Raw genomic sequence first — 20101 nt, 5'->3', positions numbered from 1 at the left:
AACACTGCCTTAGCTGTGTTCCAGAGATTTGGATATGTTGTATCGTTGTTCTCATTAATTTCAAATAAATTCCTGATTTCTGTCTTTATTTCATTATTTACCCAAATGTTATTCAGGAGCAGGTTATTCAGTTTTCAAGTAACTATATGGTTTTGAGTGAATGTCTTAGTCTTGATTTCTAATTTGATTGTGCTGTGGTCTGAGAGATTATTTGTTATGATTTCAGTTCTTTTGCATTTGCTGAGGAGTTTTTTACTTCCTATAATGTGATCAATTTTAGAATGTTTGCCAGATGACAATGAGAAGAATGTATAGTCTGCTGTTTTTGGTGGACAGTTCTGTAGATATCTATCAGCTCCATTTGATCCAGTGCTGAGTTTAAGTTCTGAGTATCTTTGTTAATTTTCTGTCTGTATCATCTGCCTAATGTTATCAGTGGGGTGTTAAAGACCCCCACTATTATTGTGTCAGAGTCTAAGTCTATTTGAAAGTATCTAAGAACTTGCTTTATGCATCTAGGTGCTCCTGTATTGGGTGCATATATATTTAGGATAGTTAGATCTTCTTGTTGAATTGAACCCTTTACCATTATGTAATGCCCTTCTTTTTTTATCTTTGTTGGTTTAAAATCTGTTTTGTCTGAAACTAGGATTGCAACCCCTGCTTTCTTTTCTTTTCCATTTCCTTGGTAGATCCCTTTATTTTGAGCCTATATGCATCATTGCATGTGAGATGGGTCTCTTGAAGACAGCATAATGGGTTTTGGTTTTTTATCCAGCTTGCCACTCTTTGTCTTTTAGTTGGGATATTTAGCCCATTTATATTCGAGTTTTGTACTGATATGTGTATACTTGATCCTGTTATCATGATGTTAGCTTGTTATTTTGCAGACTTGTTTATGTGGTTGCTTTATGGTGTCACTGGTCTATGTACTTCAGTGTGTTTTTGTAATGGCTGGCAACCGTCTTTCCTTTCCATATTTAGTGCTTCCTACAGGAGCTCTTGTAAGACAGGTCTGGTGGTAACGAGTTCCCTCAGTATTTGCTTGTCTGTAAAGATTCTTATTTCTTCTTCTTCTTCTTTAAGCTTATGAAGCTTGGTTTTGCCAGATATGAAATTCTGGGTTGGAATTTCCTTCCTTTAAGAATATTGAATACTGGCCACCAATCTTTTCTGGCTTGTAGAGTTTCTGCTGAGAGGTCCGCTGTTAGTCTGATAGATTTCCCTTTGTAGATGACCTGATCTTCCTCTCTTGCTGCCTTTAACATTATTTTTTTCATTTTGACCTTGGAGATTCTCACAATTATGTATCTTGGGGATGATCTTCTTGTGAAGTATCTTACTAGAGTTCTCTGTATTTCCTGATTTTGAATGTTGGTTTCTCTAGCTAGGATGTGGAGGCTCTCATGGACAATGTCCTGAAATATGTTTTCCAAGTTGGTTCTATTCTTTTCATCTCTTTCAGGGACACCAGTGATTTATAGACTTGGTCTCTTTACATAATCCCGTTATTTCTTGGAGGTTTAGTTCACTCCTTTTCATTCTTTTTTCTCTATTCTTGTCTGACCATCTTATTTCAGAAAGCCAGTCTTTAAGCGCTGAGATTCTTTCCTCCACTTGGTCTATTCTGCTGCTAATACTAGTGATTGCATTATGAAATTCTTGTAATGTGTTTTTCAGCTCTTTCAGGTCAGTTATGTTATTTTCTATACCAATTATTTTGTCTGTCAGCTCTTGCCTTGTTTTATCATTATTTTTGGCTTCCTTGGATTGGGTTTCAACATGAAGCTCAGTGTTCTTCATTCCTATCCATATTCTGAATTCTATTTCCATCATTTTGGCCATCTCAGCCAGTTCAGAACTCTTGCTAGAGAGGTAATGTGGTAATTTGGAGGAAAGAAGGCACTCTGGCTTTTTGAGTTTTCAGGGTTCTTGCACTGATTCCTTCTCATCTTTGTGAGCTTATCTATCTTCAATCTTTGAGGTTGCTGACCTTTGGATTTTTTGCCCCTTTTATCCTATTTGATGACCTTGAGAGTTTGATTGTGGCATAAGGTTGATTAAACCAACTGGCTTCATTTCTGAAAGACTGTAGGGGGCCAACACTTAGCTCCCAACTCCTGGTCTGCATGCTGTAACTCTGCAAGACTTGTAGTGGGCCCCAACTTTGTTCTCTGGCTCCTCAAGGTTAGCAGCCCACTGTGATGGTGGGACCAAGGTATGGCTGCTGCAGCAGAGTATTAGCAGATGCCAGGGTGCTTGCCTCCCTGTGGGTGTTCACCACATTGGTGGAGGTAATGCAGCTGGTGACTGTGTACACAGTCGCACTGGAAGTGGTCTTGGCCTGGGGGCAGGGTGCTGGCTGGCACAGGTCTGGGTGCCTTCTCTTTGCACTGGAAGTGGGAGTGAAGGGGAAGGGGAAGATCTGCTGTTCTCTGTGCAGTATTAATACAAGGGTGGGGCACTGATGGAGGTAAGGCTGGCTGGTTTTGTGCCCATCAAGGCTGTCTGCAATGGTGGTTGGTAGGGGGAGGGTGGGCGGACTGCAAAACCCACCCCATACAGACATGCACCAGCAAAGCAAAGCAAAGCAAAGCAATGTGGACAGTTGTCATGGGCCTGAGGGAAGCTGTAGTATGGGGAAGGAGTGGGCAGGCTCGTGCATGGTTGTAGAGGCTGCCCTACTGCAGCTCTGCACTCATCAGGCACAGTCCATCAGTACAGAAGCTATAGTGTAGGGCCGCAGGATACCTGGGACTGCCCTGCAAGCAGGCATGGCCTGAGCTGGTGCTCAGGTCAGCATAGCCCCATCTAATGGGCAAGATTGTCTTTCGGAGATCAGGTCCAACAGTTCCTCTAGAGCTAAAGTCTCCTAGGAGCAAGTCAAGCCTAGGGGCATGGCCATCCCTGGCTGTACTTCACTACTGATCCTCCTGCACCAAACCATCTGGGCTCCACATCAGCTGGCTTGCTGCCCCTACCTCTTCTCTAAGCAGCTCTCCCTGCCAACTTGATTTCCATGGTGATTAAGGAATCTTCTCCTGCCAGAGTTCCACAGGCCTATGGTGAGAGCAGGTTGCTCCTTGCCAGTTCAACTTACCCATTCCCCTGGAGCCACTGTGGCCAGGAATGAGTCCAGGTGTGCAGTAGCCCCATGCAGTGTTCCCAGCTTTCTCCTTCTTTAGTACAGCTTCTGTGTCTTCCCTCAGTCCACTTTGGGTGCCTTCCTTCTGAAGATCTATTAGGAGCATGTCAGTTGTCTTGGTCCCTCAGTGGGAGCCATTCCACCTGGCTGCATCTAGTCAGCCAACTTGCCTCCCCCTTCCCCTGCATTTTTCTATTACCCTCATTTTCTCCTTTTAGATGAGTTGGAACTGGAAGGTAGTGGCTGATATCATATATATACCAAACTTGTAAATCCAAAAGATTGTTGTCTTCTTCAAAGTAGTCAGCCACCTCGACAAACTACACCCTTATTTCAATAAAATTGGGCATCTCTTTCATAGTCTGACACATATTCTTCAACATATCATCAGTTGGAGCAGGTCTTTGAAACTTGAGGTTCAATTTATTGTTTTAAAAACCACAGTCATTCATACTTAACTCATTTAAATCAAATGGATGGTCAGTCTTAACAATTAAAAAAAATTTAGAGGTAACTAAAGAAATACAACTGGCTTATATTTGTTTATCTGTTTTAATGTAGCCAGTAAGCTGATTTTAATAGCAATTTTGAATCTGGCAACCTTCAAAGACATTGGCCAGTTCATCATCATGGATATAAATACATAGCCTTCTAAGATAAGTACTTTGAAAGACAACAATCAATTGTGTTTATCAGTTAAAGTACATTAGGTGTTTTGTTTCGTAGTTCTTTTCCATAATAAAATCAAGCTCTTTTGGTTATTCTGTCACTATTCCTATGACTTTTCTCCCATATTTGTGCTTTATAATTCCTGGATTTTTAATAATGTGATATAATTATGATCTTGGACTTTGGCATAACGCAGAGTCATTTCAAACCTCTGGGCAGGCTGGACCGTAACTCTATGTCTCAAGGTCCTCATCTGTAAATGGTAACAACTGAACATGCCTCTTAGACTTGTGGTTAAGGTGAAATGAGAGAACACAGTAGAAAACATTTACTACAGACATTAGTACAAAGCAAGTTATCAATTAATATTACCAGTGGTAGTAATAAGAGGAGGAGGAGATGGGGTGACAGTGCTTTGAGAGTCATTTCTTTGTTTGTAGCTTAGCTCTGTGTTCGTTGCTCTCTTTTCTTGATTACCTCTCTTCATGCCCACATGTCCCACTTTTCTCTTTTGTTTCTCACTCTTTTATCTTTTCAAAGTTTATCTCTTTTCTCTTCTCTCTGTTTTATATAAGTAAATAGTCTGGATAGGATCAATTCAATGCCAGGGACTATGACACTTAGTCATTACCATAAGGGACTGTTGAATAACATCAGAACGAGGTGCGATGAAAGTGATAGATCCCTGTGGACACAAGGAACTCTTGCCAGTTGGTTTGTTGTTGTTGGTTTTTAAGCTTAAAGATTTTCCAGCTTCTTACCAATCATTCCTAAACTAACTTGCACATTTTCCAGTGTTTGATAATTTAACACAGTTGGGCCATGAGTCAACATTTCCCAACAAGAAATTATGGCCACAAGAGTATCTTGCCTATGTATCATAAGTTATAGGGACCTTCGGATAACCAAAATGGGCCCTTTGGGACAGGTGGACAGTAGTATGACCCAATTTATCAACATCAGGAAACCTAACAGGTGTCAATCATAAGCATTGCGTTGAGTAATTGCCCACCTCCTTGTCATCAGCACATAACTAACCACTTGTTTCAGTTTATTATGAGGTAGTACATATGTGTGAGATCATCAGCTGAGAAATTCTGATCATTGAATTAGGATGTACAGTCACAGTTTAATTGAAATTTATATAGGCAGGTATTTCCTCTTTTCACAAAATTCCATATTACATAAACTATTAAATGTTTTAACACATAAGAATTTAATGAAGTCATTTTTTTCTCATATACTCTTGGGACTTACTCTGCCATGCAGTCAGTATCACACTTATTCAGAATAACTAATTATTTTGACCAGCAAATACTTTATAAAAAACTTTAAAAAGGAGTCTGTGTCATTGGTACTGGGCAAATACTAAATATATTCACTTGCCCCCAGCATTAATACTTAAAATTGGACGGTGGATGTTATTACATAGGCATAGATGCTCTGCAAGAAATAGGCCCTATTTCAGCACTTTCCCATAAAGAGTAAATCTACTTGGTCTATTTAAGCAAACATCAGTATTATGCTATAAAACTAACAAACAAAAAAAGTTTAGTAGTCATATCCAGATTATAAATTAATACTATATACTCATCTTTTCATTAAACACATATTTGTTGAGCTTCTACTATGTGTCAAACATTGAACTGGGTTCTAAAGACTCAAAGACAGCTCCCTTCCTTTAAAGAGTTTTCCATATAATCAATCAGCAAGGGTAACCAATAAGCACATAATCCTGATATAGTACAGTTTGCTATACAAAAACTATGTACAATATACTATGTGAGCACAGAGCAGACTTTGGGAGGAAGTGGTAAGAAGTAGCTCCTAAAAGAAGATGTCACTTGAGCTAAATCCTTCAAAATGAGGGAGACAGGTAAAGTTAGTGATGTTGGAGCAGTGTTCCAAGAACACATGTACTTTTTCAGAAGCAAAAGAGGCAAAGAACACTTGAGGAATGACCAGTAGCTCAGTTTGGCGGAAATTGAACTTGGTCTTTGCCATCGTGTATTGTAGCACTTCTGTATACCATGATAATTCACATCAGCATTTTATTAGACAGTCTCTCTTTCTCTCTCTCTTTCAAGAATGCAACTTATTAATTCCTTACTCACTGTAGCTCACTGGGCTCTTTATGTTAACTCACTTTATACTCCAACCACCTTGTGGAGTTTGTATCCCTTCCTCATCACATAGATGAGAAAACTGAGGATTAGAGGGCTCAGATATCTTATGTGTGTTTCAGCTGCTAGGAAGTGGCAAAGCTGGCATTCAAATGCAGTCCTATTTAAAAGCTAGTGCTTTTAAACACCTCACTTCACTGCAGTAATTTTTTGAGTTCTGGCTTTCTCCCAATTATGACACCTTCTTATACCATTCTTTTTTTGCTGCTGTCAGCTAGAAATAATCATAGTTAACATTTATACTCTGATTTTAGAAAACACTTGTATACTTGTTTTCATCTGATCCTCACAACTGTTCTGACAGATCAGGAAGTAAATATTATCTTTACTTTAAATGAGGAAATCAATGTTCCTGTTGAATATTTTTCTTAAAGAACTAGTGAACAACAAAATAGAATTTGGAAGACACAACTTTATATTCAAAAGTTGATGTTTCACAGAATATACAAAAATTAACTAAAAATGGATCATAGACCTGAACATAACACCTTAAATTCTAAAACTGCTAGATGAAAACATAAGAGAAAATCTTTAAGACCTTGGATTTAGTAAACATTTCTCTTTTTTTGAAATGGAGTCTTGCTCTATTGTGCAGGCTGGAGTACAGTGGCACAGTCTTGGCTCACTGCAACCTCCACCTCACGGGGTCAAGCAATTCTCCTGCCTCAGGCTCCTGAGTAGCTGGGATTACAGGCGCACGCCACGGTGCCTGGCTAATTTTTTTGTATTTTTAGTAGAGATAGGGTTTCACCATCTTGGCCAGGCTGGTCTTAAACTCCTGACCTCAAGTGATCCGCCTGTCTCAGCCTCCCAAAGTGCTGGGATTACAGGCGTGAACCACCCATGCCTGGCAACATTTCTTAGATAGAACACAAAAAAGCACAAACCATACAGAAAGAAACTGATAAATTGAGCTTAATTAAAATCAAAAACAGTGTCTTTGAAAGACACTATTAGGAAAATGAAAAGACAGCCACAGACTTGGAGAAAATGTTGCAAAGGACATATCTGTAAAAGCATTTATCAGTAAAAGGCTAGTATTCAGAATATGCAAAGAACTCTCACAAATCAATAATTTAAAAAACAAACAGCACAATTATCTAAAAATGGGCAAAAGACTTAAAAGAGTACTTCACTAAAGAAGAGATGTGAATTTACTATGGAGTTATAAGAATTCTACACTGAAAACTACAAAACATTGCTGAAAGACATTTAAAAAGACCTAAATAAATGAAAACACATCATATATTGAAAGATGTAATATTTTTAAGATGGCAGTATTAACCAGAGTGATCTACAGACTCGTTTCAGTCTCTATCAAAATTGCAATGGCCTTTGCAGAAATGAAAGAGCCAAAATTTATACGGAACCACAAGGACCCCCTGATAGCCAAAACAATCTTGAAAAAAAGAACAAAGTTAGAGGACTCACACGTTCTCTTTTCAAATCTTACTGCAAAACTACAGTAATCAAGACAGTGTGGTACTGACATAAGGACAGGCATAGATCAATGGAATGTAATTGAAAGTTCAGAAATAAACCTATACCTATAGTCAATTGATTTATGACAATATTCTTAAGAACATTCAATGGAGAAAGAATAATCTTTTCCTTATATAGTGCAGGGACAACTTGATATCCACATACAAAAGAGTGAGCTGGACCCTTACATCACACTGCACACGAAAATTCACTCAAAATGGATCAAAAACCTAAATATGCAAGGTAAAATAATAAAACTTCTAGAAGAAAACATACTGGTAAATCTTCATAACCTCGGATTTGGCAATGGTTTCTTAGATACAACACCAAAAATATAAGCAACAAAAGAAAAGATAATTTGGACTGGACTGCATCAAAATTCAATACTTTTGTTCATCAAAGTATTATCAAAACAGTGAAAAGATAAACCAAAGAATGGGAGAAAATATTTATGAGTCACATATCTGATAAGAATCTACTATCTAGAATGTATAAAGAACTCTTACAACAGCAAAAAATAAAAAATAAAAATAAAAAAACCAACCCAATTAAAAAATGAGCAAAGGAGTTGAATAGACATTTTCCCAAAGAAGAAATACAAATGGCTAATAAGCACATGAAAAGGTAAAAATCATTATTCCTTTGGGAAATGCAAATCAAAATCACAATAAGATACTATTTCACTACCATTAGGATGGCTATAAGATACAGAATAATAAGCGTTAGAGAGGATGTGAAGAAATGGAACACTTGTACTTTGCTAGTGGGAATGTAAAATGGTGCAGCCACTATGGAAAACAGCTTGGTGGTTCCTCAATAAGTTAAGCATAGAATTACAATATGACCCAGCAATTCCACTCCTAGATGTATAATCAAAAGAAATGAAAGCATGTGTTCAAACAAAACTGCATACACAAATGTTCATAACAACACACTTTAGCCACAAGTGGAAACATCCCAAATGTCTATCAACTAATGAATGGATAAACAATATATATTATATCCATACAGGGGAATATCATTCAGCCATAAAAAGGGATGAAGTACTGATATATGCTATAACATGAATGAACCTTGAAAACATGTTATATGAAAGAAGCCAGTCATAAAGATAACATCTCTTGAATGATTCCATTCATATGAAACATGCAGTATAGGCAAATCCATAGAGACAGAAAGCAGATTAGTGTTTACCGGTCACTAATTGCAAATTTTATGTGTATTTCACCAAACACACAAAAAAGAGGAGATGTGAATGGCAACTGAGCACACAGAAAGACAATGACCATCAATGGTCATTAAGGAAGTTCAAATTACAACCATGATGAAATACTATGACATGCCTACAAGAAAACATGCTATGTGAAAGAAACCAGTCACGGCTCAGATCAGAAACTCTGAAGATGACAAATGCTGGCAAGGATGTGAAACAACTGTAACTCTCACATATCACTGGTAGGAATGCAAAATGGCACAGCCACTTTGAGAAATACTTTGGCAGTTTCTTACAAAGTTAAACATGCACTTACCACGTGACCCAGCAACCCCACTCTTAGAGATTTACCCAAGAACAATGAAGACATGCATCCTCACAAAAACCTATAACCAAATAATATTAGCAGCTTTATTAATAATTGCTGAGTAATGGAAATAACCTAAATATTCATCACCTGCTAAGTGGGTAAATATTACACATCCATAAATGAAAAACTACTCAGTAATAAAAAGGAACAAACTAGAAATATTTATAATAATGTAAATGAATCTCAGAAGCATTATCTCAGTGAAAGAAGTCAGACTCAGTCTGTGTTTATGACTTTCTGGAAAAGGTAAAACTGTAGAGACAAAAAACAGATTAGTGTTAGCAGGGGCTGTGATTGAGAGGAAGGGATTAACTGCAGTGGGGCATAAGGGAAATTTAGGGGGTGGTGGAAATGTTCTCTGTTATTTGTGGTGGCTGTTACACAACTGTATATGTTGTCAAAATATAGAACAATACACACAAAAAATAAATTTTACTGTATATAGGTTCAATTAAGCTGACTTTTAAAACCACCTGGTTTTTATTCTCCATTATTGTCTTTCTGAGGAACACAGCATTAAATTTTTTAATACTTTCAATTTAATTTTCACAGTATTAAAAGTAGAAGGAAGTTCGTTTCTAGACCTGAAGATCAAAATGCCTGCATTCTTTTTTGCCATAATCCTATGGCCCAGATATAAAGTCATTGAGTCCATTTAACATGAATGAGAGCCAGAAAGAAATGTCAATGCCATGCTTCTGGGTCATCAAGAAGAATAAATAGGGAATGGGAAAAGAAATACCGAAAAATCGAGTCTGCGGGAAATTAACCAGCTGTCAACCTACAGAGCAGGAAGAGGTAGTAGTGAGGCCCAGTTCAGGAGGAAAAGTGATTTTCAGTTTATCTCTGGACTCACCATGGAAAGCACTTTCAGTCGTTTGCATCCTAGAATCCCAAGCAATTGGATCCTTTGAGAAATTGTGACAGAACATTTATATTTAGATGAAAACAAAATAATTCCAAATCTGTTAAATCAGTTTACAGAAAGGAGCTGTTTTTTTACCCTCACACTTTTCATAGTGCTCATCAACTACTGGGAACAAAACAAATATTTGAAGAATTAATGAATGAATATACTACAACTTGCTGAAGGGCAGAACAATTTTCTATTAAATTAAAAACTCTAAAGGAGAATGTAATATGACTATTGTTCTGTCCATTATTACTTCAATAGTTCTAGAGAAAACCGTATTTCATTCTTTATTGTGTGCTTGTTCTGAACGAGTCCTCGTCAAAAGAGTTTGCTCCAGTGTTTTCAGGGTTTTAAAAGATAGAATACATCTAAATAGAGTCAATGTAGACCTCAGCAATTGAATATACAATTTCAGCAAAGTATGTACTTTGCAGTTTGAGCCCACTAAAGCTGCTACATGGATCATATAATTGATTTGTGGCACATTCTGCCTGCATCTACCCAATGGTTTATTAAAATAGAATAGACAAATGCCAATAAAATGAAAAGCTCCACTGAGAATTGACCAAACCACATTGCTTTCTTCACACCTAAGGTATTCCAACCAATAGTAATTTCACAGCAGCTCTCTGTAGTACCAGATACAGAGCTCTGTAATCAGGAGTCCACAATACAAGTAAGCCTTTCCCTAAAGCACAACAAAGGAATGGGTTTATGAAATCACCGTTAAATATAATAGAACACTGGAGAGATGAGAACAGAGGAAAGATGAAATGATGAACACAACACATAAGAACCAATTAAAAATGTACCATCTCTGCAGGAAAGCAACCCGTGTGTTGATAAAGCTCTTTATGAATATTAGGTACTATAGCATAAGATGATTAGAATTGAGAGCCTCAAAAATCTGTGGCCAAAAGAGATTCAATTATCAAAGAAAGATACCTAAAAATAGATTAAATGGTATAATCAGCACCCCAATTTATCATTATTATCCCAGTTTGGAGTATCAGTTATCTTTAATAAGATTCAGTGTATGGTTAAGAAATAATCTTTATCCTCACTTTTCTTAATAATATAACAAATATATTTCATATGTGTATGATTTCTACTTCGCTACAAAAATCTGAGCATGGAGAATCAACTGTTTTAAGAATTTTTTAAATTAAATCAGAATAGGTGTTGTCCTGGGCAATTCAGTTGCTCAGGAACTGGGATAGAGTGGTGAGGGGTTAAGTGTGACAAAAGAGAAGGTGGTTAATAGCATGGTTATTTGGAGGGTGGGGGTGGGAAAGCAAAATTTAGAGACTCAGAAACTAAAGAAAATTATTTCCATAGAGAAAAAAATTCCACCACCCTTAGAGAACATTTGAACACTGAGAATATAAAAATTTCAAGACTTTGAATTAGCTTTTTTGTTGGCTTGTGTTCATTCATTCTTTGAGCAAATATTTATTCAATGCCAGTCATATACAGTGGAGTAATAGATACCAGAAATACAAAGATGAGTAAGACACAGCCCCCATAGCTTGCTACTTTAAGGACTCAAAAGGCTTTTAAACATCAAATATCTCTTACCAAATTGCATTTTGGTTAGTTGTGTGTAGAGGAATTAGCAACATTTTGTTGGATTTTCATCAAACCCCAAAAGGATTTTTTAAAAATAGGAGAATGTTAAGGGTAAATACACCCCTAGTAGAAGTAGGAACATTACATTTTGAATTTGGCCAATAGAAAATACTTTGTGTATAAATTAAAAAAAAAAAAAAACCTGTTTTCAACTTTCATGTCCCAGCCCTTCCTTTCTTATATTATGGAACTTTATTCAGTGGCTAATAGTATGGTTCCACTGTAGCCACAACACTGAAGTTATATCTTTTTCAGAGTGCCTGGACTAGTTTCCTATATGCAAACAGGTAAACAGGCATTTCCATTGACATCAGAATAAGTTCTGGTCTCTCCTTCATTTATTGACACTTCTCCCTGTGTGTGTAAACAGGCATGTGATTAATGCTATAATCAATGCCTTGGGAATATGGTAAGATTAGGGAGATATATACAGAGAATCAATATGAACCGCATTCACTCTCTAGGCCACATGTAATTTGAATTTATTCCACATTTGATTAAGTCATTTTCCCCCAATCCCTATTTTCCTCCAACCCTTAGATGGTTACTACCTAAATATTTAACCATGGGTGAACAAACGAACCATGTGTTACTGTAGATTCTAGTTCTATCTAGAGTAATATCTGTATAAAAAAGAGATTGTGCAGATTTCTGGGAAACATGTTTTATACAAGATTTCATTCCATTTTTAGAAATTACTCATCCACTCACCAAACCCACACTCAGGTTATCCAGTGATAATGGAAATTACTGATGGGTTTTCAAAGCTCACATTAGCTCCTCCCTAGCCGCCATCTCTCCCTTTCATGGAAAACATTCTTCAGACTGACAGAGACTCTGCTTTGAGCTGTGTCAAGCCTTTCCCCAGAGTAGTGGTTCCAAGCATTTTTTTTTTTTTTCATGGACCAGTAAAATCCCTCTAGATGTTTTGGGAACTAAGATAATATTGTTACCTTTTAATTCTTCAATTAAAAATTTAAAAGGCAAAAACACAGCTACAAGAATTTAAACAAAAGAATAACCCCAAAAATAAAGTTACAACCTCATAACAGATTTATAAATATTATATATATAAAATGCACTTAGCTCCATGAAAAAGCTCAGAATTCTTACTTTTTTTTCATCTTGCCACAGATTGCCTTTTGGGAAAAACTACCTTTGTGTTTTGCTTAGATAGGGGCTATAAAATAACAAGTTAACCAAATATTCAATTTCTGCTGTTTATGTACCATGGCATGGGCTTAGGTTTACAATGGCAGCAGAGTAGAGAAATGCAAGGAAGTGAGAAAATGTATGAATCAGCTCCATACCATCTTAGCCTTCAGACCTATTTATTATTGCCAGTATGGTCAATACCTCACATACGCAATGAGCAGGGGAAATGCCAAGGCAAGAAGATTATTACTCAAAGTTTTCCCCAGTCAAGTTAGTGTGCAACCAGTAAACAATAACATTTCTCTGAATTCAGGAACAATTTAAGTAAAAAGTCACTGCCAGACATTGGAGTGGATGAAAATTTTTTTTTTTGTTTCTTGTTTTTTGTTTTCAGACAGAGTGAGACTCTGTCACCAGGCTGGAGTGCAATGGCATGATCTCAGCTCACTGCAACCTCCAACTCTGGTTCAAGCCATTCTCCTGCCTCAGCTTCCCAAGTAGCTGGGATTACAGGCACGTGCCACCACACCCAGCTAATTTTTGTATTTTTTTTTTTTCTAAGTAGAGACGGGGTTTCACCATGTTGGCCAGGATGGTCTCAATCTCCTGACCTCATGATCCACCCGTCTCAGCCTCCCAAAGTGCTGGGATTACAGGTGTGAGCCACTGCGCTTGGCCGAAAATTGTTATTAAAAGATGCAGTGTGAGTATCAAAATACAAGTGATAGCTTAGACATCTCCATCTGCTGTCAAGGCTCATGCATACCAAAAGCTTATTAAAATGACCTGTAGGAAGGTAATATAACATAAGAAAGTGGTAAAATTATCTACAGTCTTTTGCAACTAGGGGTTTTTTTTTTAATGTGAATTACCTTGTATGCAGTTGAGAAATAAGAGATCAGTATCAGGAGACTCATATTGGTTTCAAACTCATTTATATTTTGAAGTAATTGGAGTAAGTTTTCTTACAGGCAAAGATAAAGCCTTGCTAAATGTGAAGGTCTTAGGAATAAAAACTAAAAATCTACAAACATGTTTTCCTTTAGTGCAAATAGTGGCTGTTCCAAGGGCTTAAAGAATTGCTGGTTTTCTACCATGTTAAGCTCTTTAGCAAAAGTGGAAGTCCAGATGGTGAAACCACAAAGATATTTCCCCTATATTAACATGACAGACTGATGAAAAAGGCAGCATCCTAGATCATATTTTCAATTTAGCTCAAAATGTTCTATTTTAGAAGCAACTGTCCTCCAAGACCCATATCTCAAAGGAGAAACACAAGCCCCAGGATCTAGGCTGCAAAGAGTGTGCCACTGTAGCTAGATGCAGAAGCTGGGAGAATGTTAACTGTACTAGCCACTTTACTATGATGTTTATTGGTTTTGTTAGTGCTTGGTTCAAAGTTCCATAGGCTTTGAGTCATCTGCCCCAAAATCTGTTTTTTCCACAAGCCCTGATATTTTTAGCATACAATTTTGTAGAACTGTGGTTGTAGCTAAAACACCTGTATTTTATTTTCACACAGCAGCCAAAGCACCTGTGTGACCCAGAGAAGGGTAGTGTCCTGGAGAGGGGTCTTAGAAGGTTGTTAGAAGGAATTGTAATTGGGTTTGCAGCGGCATCTAGAGGAAATGGCTCCTGATGTGATCTGTTTCTTGGCATTGAAGGGTCTCTGGCTTGGAGAAAGGCAATGCATCAAGCTATCGTAATTTAATGGGAAAGGAGAGAAAAAAAACAGTAAAGAATATTTAGTTCCCTCATTTCTAATTATGTGTTCCTTCTGTAATCTTCTAATCCAGGGTTGGTATATAGAATTCCTCTCAAATGCCAACTCCAATTGACTGGTGGTGGCTGCCTGAGGCACGGAAGGGAGAAGGATGCTGAGGCCCTGTTGGGCTTCCTGGAAAGAATGCCACAATTGATTAGTGATGTCTGTCAGGAGTTGCTGCACCTGTGTCACCCCCATAATCTGTGATACAGTTGGGGAAATTTGCCCAGCAAGATGAATGATCTGGGAAGACAACCAGACTTGGTTCTGGAATTGGTACATTTACCTTCCTTTGAAAATGAACAAATGGATTCTTAGATAACCAGTATATCTCTGTCAGTTTCACCTGAAGCTGCTCATTTGGGTGAGCTGAGAAAGTGGAGTGTTTAAACCAGCAATGCTAAAGACATTAGAAGTCCTAACAGCAACAATGCTACTTAACTGAAAAAGCACCACTTAAAGGATCCTACCATTCATTATCTTTTGACTTGTCATGCATTGAGAAACTGTGGAGTATTTACTGTCCCTCTCCCCTCACCTTACTTAGTACTTGCCATATTTCTTCAACTATAAGATGCCACTCCATCAGTATACACCAGGAGATAGTCAAGATGTAGTTTTCACATGTGTGAACTTGGTTATTTCTGGTGCTCTTGGAGTGGGCAGCTGTAACTTCTTGATATTTAAACTAACAAATTATTTAAGAACAATTTGAGGAAAGAATATGAGGTCTAGTTGCTGTCTGAAAAACCTTTCTTTCCCAGTGAAGAGAAAAAAGCATAATCCATACTTGCAGAACAGTGTCAGCAGCTCAGAAGAAAACCCAAGAAAAAATAATTCAGTGGAACATCCTTGTGAGAAATGCCACATTGCCAGTGTTTTAGACAGCACAGAGGACAGAGTGCATAGGAAGTGCATGGATATCAGACATCAGTTAAAGAGTTAAAGAGTGGTTCAGAGAAGTCCATCTCTAAATGTGAGCCTTTAGAATGGCTTCACCAATGTATTTCTCTTTTATTTCCTTTTTATGTTTGCAAAAGATACATGTAGATAAATCTGAAAGAACTTTTCTATTAAGTATAAAATAAAGTTTTGTGTCATGTTGACACCATTTTTTCTTTCTCATTGGTACATAAAATATTGGTGTGTTTTATGGTGCCTTAGATTCAATGAAATGTGGCATAATTTGCATTCATGGTATAAGTGAGGAAATGTAGCAGGAAAAACTTGATTATTCATTGTCCAGTCTCCCTGATCACATTAGTTGCACATCTAGAATTAGAATTTATAAAACCTTAATTCTTGCCTACCCACTTGAATGTCACCTGTTGCCATGTTTCAGAAAGGTTTGTTTAAGTAACCAAATTATGGGCTGGATGGCTGAATAGGTCAGCCTAAAATAAAGCCATTCTATACGCCAGACAAAAGACTGTTCTCTATGGGGAAATGTCTCCTAGTCCAGGGACGCACTGTAGCTTTAGCATAGATATGAAAGGAAGAATGGACATTATTTGAATTATTTTGCAAATAATCAACTATCATTTTGTGAAAATACTCAGCCTACTTGTCTGCCTACCTCTTTCCTTTCATCTTTAATTTCATTTTCACACCAAAAGCACTTTTTTGTGTGAACTTTTACAATTAGTAATCATGATGCAAAGAAACTATTAGGCTGAACCATATACAAATTGACAATATTTTCCCATTTTTGACCTACAGAATCAGCAAGTTTATGTGGTTCAACTTAATACATGACAGGAGACAGTCATTAAAGCAGTGCACAGTCTGAGGCCAGAGGACACCCCTTCATTCATCATTATTAAGAGTCTTCTAAATACAATAGTTCCTCCATTTGAGCTTCTCCTCAGCTATATGGGGAGCCTCTGAATAATACTTTTTGTGTAGGTTTTCTGTCAAGACCTTCGTTTGATCAACTGTGTACAATATCTTTTTTTAACTCAATAAACATTTATTGCACACTTTCATATGGTCCAGGCACTGTTCTCAGCCTTGGATACAAAGATCAGTGAGTCAGAGTCCCTATTCTTAGAAGCTTGCAGTCTAGGAGGGGAGGAGACAGGCATGGACATCATTACAGTGCAAAATAGCAAGTAATATAATAGATAGAAATAACATGCTGAAAAGGCACTGACCTTGCCTGGCTGAGCAAGAATGCCTCAGAGCAGGTGATGTTTATACTGAGTCTTGAAGGATGAGCAATTTACTTGTCAGCAAAGAGGAGGAATGATGCAACATCATCCAGCAAAATGGTTTGTTCCAAGCCACAGAAGTACAAGAAAAAGAACCTGAGTTTGAATATAGATAGGACAAAGGCGAGAGAAGTGGCAAGGACAAGGGTGACAAAGGTGAAGTGGCACAAGGTGAGATTTTAGTGGAAGTAAGATCCTGGTTATGAAGAGCTCTCCATGAGGGGCTTTGGCGTTTCCTTTTTATATAACAAAACACATTGACATGGGTTTAAATTGCTTAGAAATAAAACCACTTCTTCAGCTTTATTTATATACCCAGTCCAGTTATCGCCTAAGTTTATAGAAACATTGCATTTGCTACTCTAGAGCAGGCAAGAGTTCTTTCTGACCAGCCCTGGCACACATGTGAGCCAAAGCAACCTGGATTTGCAAGGGGTTGTTTCAGCCCTGACATCTCTCTTAAACACAGTCATTGAGCTGTGGTTCCTCACTGTGGCTGAAAGCATAGCCAAAGGCTGCATTATTGTGAGATTGTGGCTTTGACAATTACGTGCTCCTCCACTGCAGGGCTCTTACTTTACATGGGTGAAGGAGCTTGCCAATACATGTTCCATGTTTTCATATTTTCCTCATTGGGTAATTGCAAAATGGGTGATTCCACCTAAATGCAGTGAGATTGATTTCATCCAAACTGCCGACTGGCTAATCAGTGGCCCAGTTTTCCAGCCATGTGATCTGGCATCTGGCATTTACCACTCATCAAATTAAATTACACAGCACCAATAAATTACCACCTCATGACTGGGCAAAACCTTTTTCCTTAAACTCCTTCCTGGTTAATACTTGTGCAATGTTTAATAGTGCCACAGTTTATCTATACAGGGATGTCAACAGGAATGTATCAAAATTTTACCACAAATGGAGATTTATGTATGTGCAAATTATACATAGACACACATATATATGTATAGATATGAATATGTGTGAATGCGTTATTCTATTGATGTGAATTTTCCAGATGCCTAAAGCTAAGTGACTAATCAAAAATTTTTGTTTTGTTTTACTTAATCGAGTCTTTATGGAAATATTTCTGAAAGTGCTGGAAATGTAAGTTCTGGAGTCAGCCTGCTCTGTTCGAATCCCTGTTTCTTTATCTACTGACTTTCCGTCTTTGGGCAAGTAGTAATCTTTCTGAGCCTCAACTTTCTTATGTATAAAATAAGAACAATAGTAACCACCTCATAGGGTTGCTATGTGAATTAAATGGGGTGTGCATATACAGCATTTGATAGGCAGTGGACATTCAAGAAATGCTAGCAATGAATATTTTATGCATATTAGAATTGCTTCTTGAAAGCTGGGGCCATCACGGTGAACATTAATGATTGTAGGACAACTAATAACTGGTACCCTCAGCTCCTATTAAGAGCCAGAAAGTTATTTGCCTCTCCATTTAATTGCCCCAGTCTGCCAGGATTCTTCCCAGTCTTGTCTGGGTTTTGAGTTTTTATATAGCATCCCAATATGATTTGGCTCTGTGTCCCCATCCAAGTCTCATCTTGAACTGTAATCCCCATAATCCCCATGTGTTGAGGGAGGTACCTGGTGGGAGGTGATTGGATCATGTTGGCAGTTTCTGCTATTCTGTGCTCATGATAGTGAGTGAGTTTTCATGAGATCTGATGGTTTTGTAAGTGTTTGACAGTTCTCCTTCACATGCTGTCTCTCTCTTGCCTGCTGCCATGTAAGACGTGCCTGCTTCCCCTTCTGCCATGATTATAAGTTTCTCGAGGCCTCCTCAGCCATTTGGAACTGTGAGTCAATTAAACCTCTTTTCTTTATAAATTACCCAGTCTCGGGGAAGTTCTTAATAGCAGTGTGAGAATGAACTAATACATATCCCTTGCTATTAGACTATTGGTTATCACATTCTGAAATCACTAATATCTAGAATCCTAGCTGTTTTCTTCCTCCTGTAGTGTTTTACTGACAAATTAAATAATCCAACTTGATAAAATTCTATCTAAAGCAGGTTAAAAGCTCTAATTGATCACCCAAGTCTGTGCTTCAGTGACTGCACTATTTGCTGCCTCTTTTAGCCACTCAAAGATCTTGTCTGCTGATTTCAAGATTATCAGCTATGTTTGTGATAGATGATGTTGCTGTAAGAGACCTCCAGAAACATGAGAGGATACTCTTAATATTTCACGTTTGTATCTGAGTGACACAGGTCTACAGAGGCCCATGTCTTTAGAGGTTCAACAGGGAAATAATAGTACCATCTCTTTTAAAAAAGCAAATATAACATATAAATAAAAAATATCTATGGCAAAGTTTTTCTGCTTTAAGAAAACTGCAGGCTCTGTAAGCCAGGCATGGTGGCTTACGCCTGTAATCCCAACACTTAGGGAAGCCAAGACAGGAGAATAGCTTGAGGCCAGGAGTTCAAGACCAGCCTGGGCAACATAGTGAGACCCCATCTCTAAAATTTTTTTTTAAATTAGTCAGGCATGGTGGTGTGCACTTACAGTCCTAGCTACCAGGAAGCTAAGGCAGGAGAATCTCTTGGCCTAGGAGTTCAAGAGTACAGTGAGCTATGATCATGCCATGGCACTTCAGCCTGGGCAACAGAGCAAGACCCTATCTCTAGAAGAAAAAAAAACTGTAAGGGAATATACTGACTCAGCCTATCTAGAACAAAGATCTCAGCACCATAATTTAAATAGAATTTATTACATTTCTTGATTTTTTTTTCCTGATTTTTAAATGAGTAAATCCTCATGGGCCTTACTCTATTACTATCCATGAAAACACTGTATAAGAGAGACTAGAACTGTCATATTGTCATCCAGGTGAATGGAGCCCCCTGAAGTTGTACAGTGAAGCAGTCCCAAGTGAGATGGCCATTACAACAAGTTTTCATATTCTGGTTTTTTAGAGAGTTTTTGGTGCTTCAGTGGCCAAATCATCTCAGTGTCCAACATAACTACATTCACCTCCCACTCATTCTCCTTACTGCAAATGCTTATTAGCCATCATCCATCCAAATTTTGAGAATATTTTCTCCAGAAAAACAATCTCTGTGTCTTTTTTCATACTTTCAGATATGAAAATAAAAAGCTGTTAAAAAAGACTGCTTTGAGGTCAGTCTACTCTCAGGACTGAAATTTCCTTAAGGACAAGGTTGTGAAATTTTAAAATTCTCCTGCTCCAATGCTCAGCATGGAGCCTGGGCCAGAACAGCACTCAGGAAATATATGAGGAAGAAGGAACCATGGGATGAGGAGTAGTGGAGAGAAACTGAAGAAGGATGTATTGGTCAATTTGGGCTGCTATAGCAAAATACCATAGATTGGGTGGCTGATAA

The 20101-nt window shown here is 37.7% G+C and overlaps 1 protein-coding gene across 5 annotated transcripts in view; it reads left to right on the top strand.

The window, feature by feature from the left end:
• The window catches only part of RNLS (renalase, FAD dependent amine oxidase), a 307703-nt gene that overhangs the window by 275193 nt on the left and 12409 nt on the right, over nucleotides 1-20101 (top strand). The window lies entirely within an intron of this gene.

Source organism: Gorilla gorilla, chromosome 8 (assembly GCF_029281585.2).
Source record: "Gorilla gorilla gorilla isolate KB3781 chromosome 8, NHGRI_mGorGor1-v2.1_pri, whole genome shotgun sequence".
NCBI classification, from domain to species: domain Eukaryota; kingdom Metazoa; phylum Chordata; class Mammalia; order Primates; family Hominidae; genus Gorilla; species Gorilla gorilla.
This window is presented reverse-complemented; position numbering and strand designations above follow the sequence as displayed.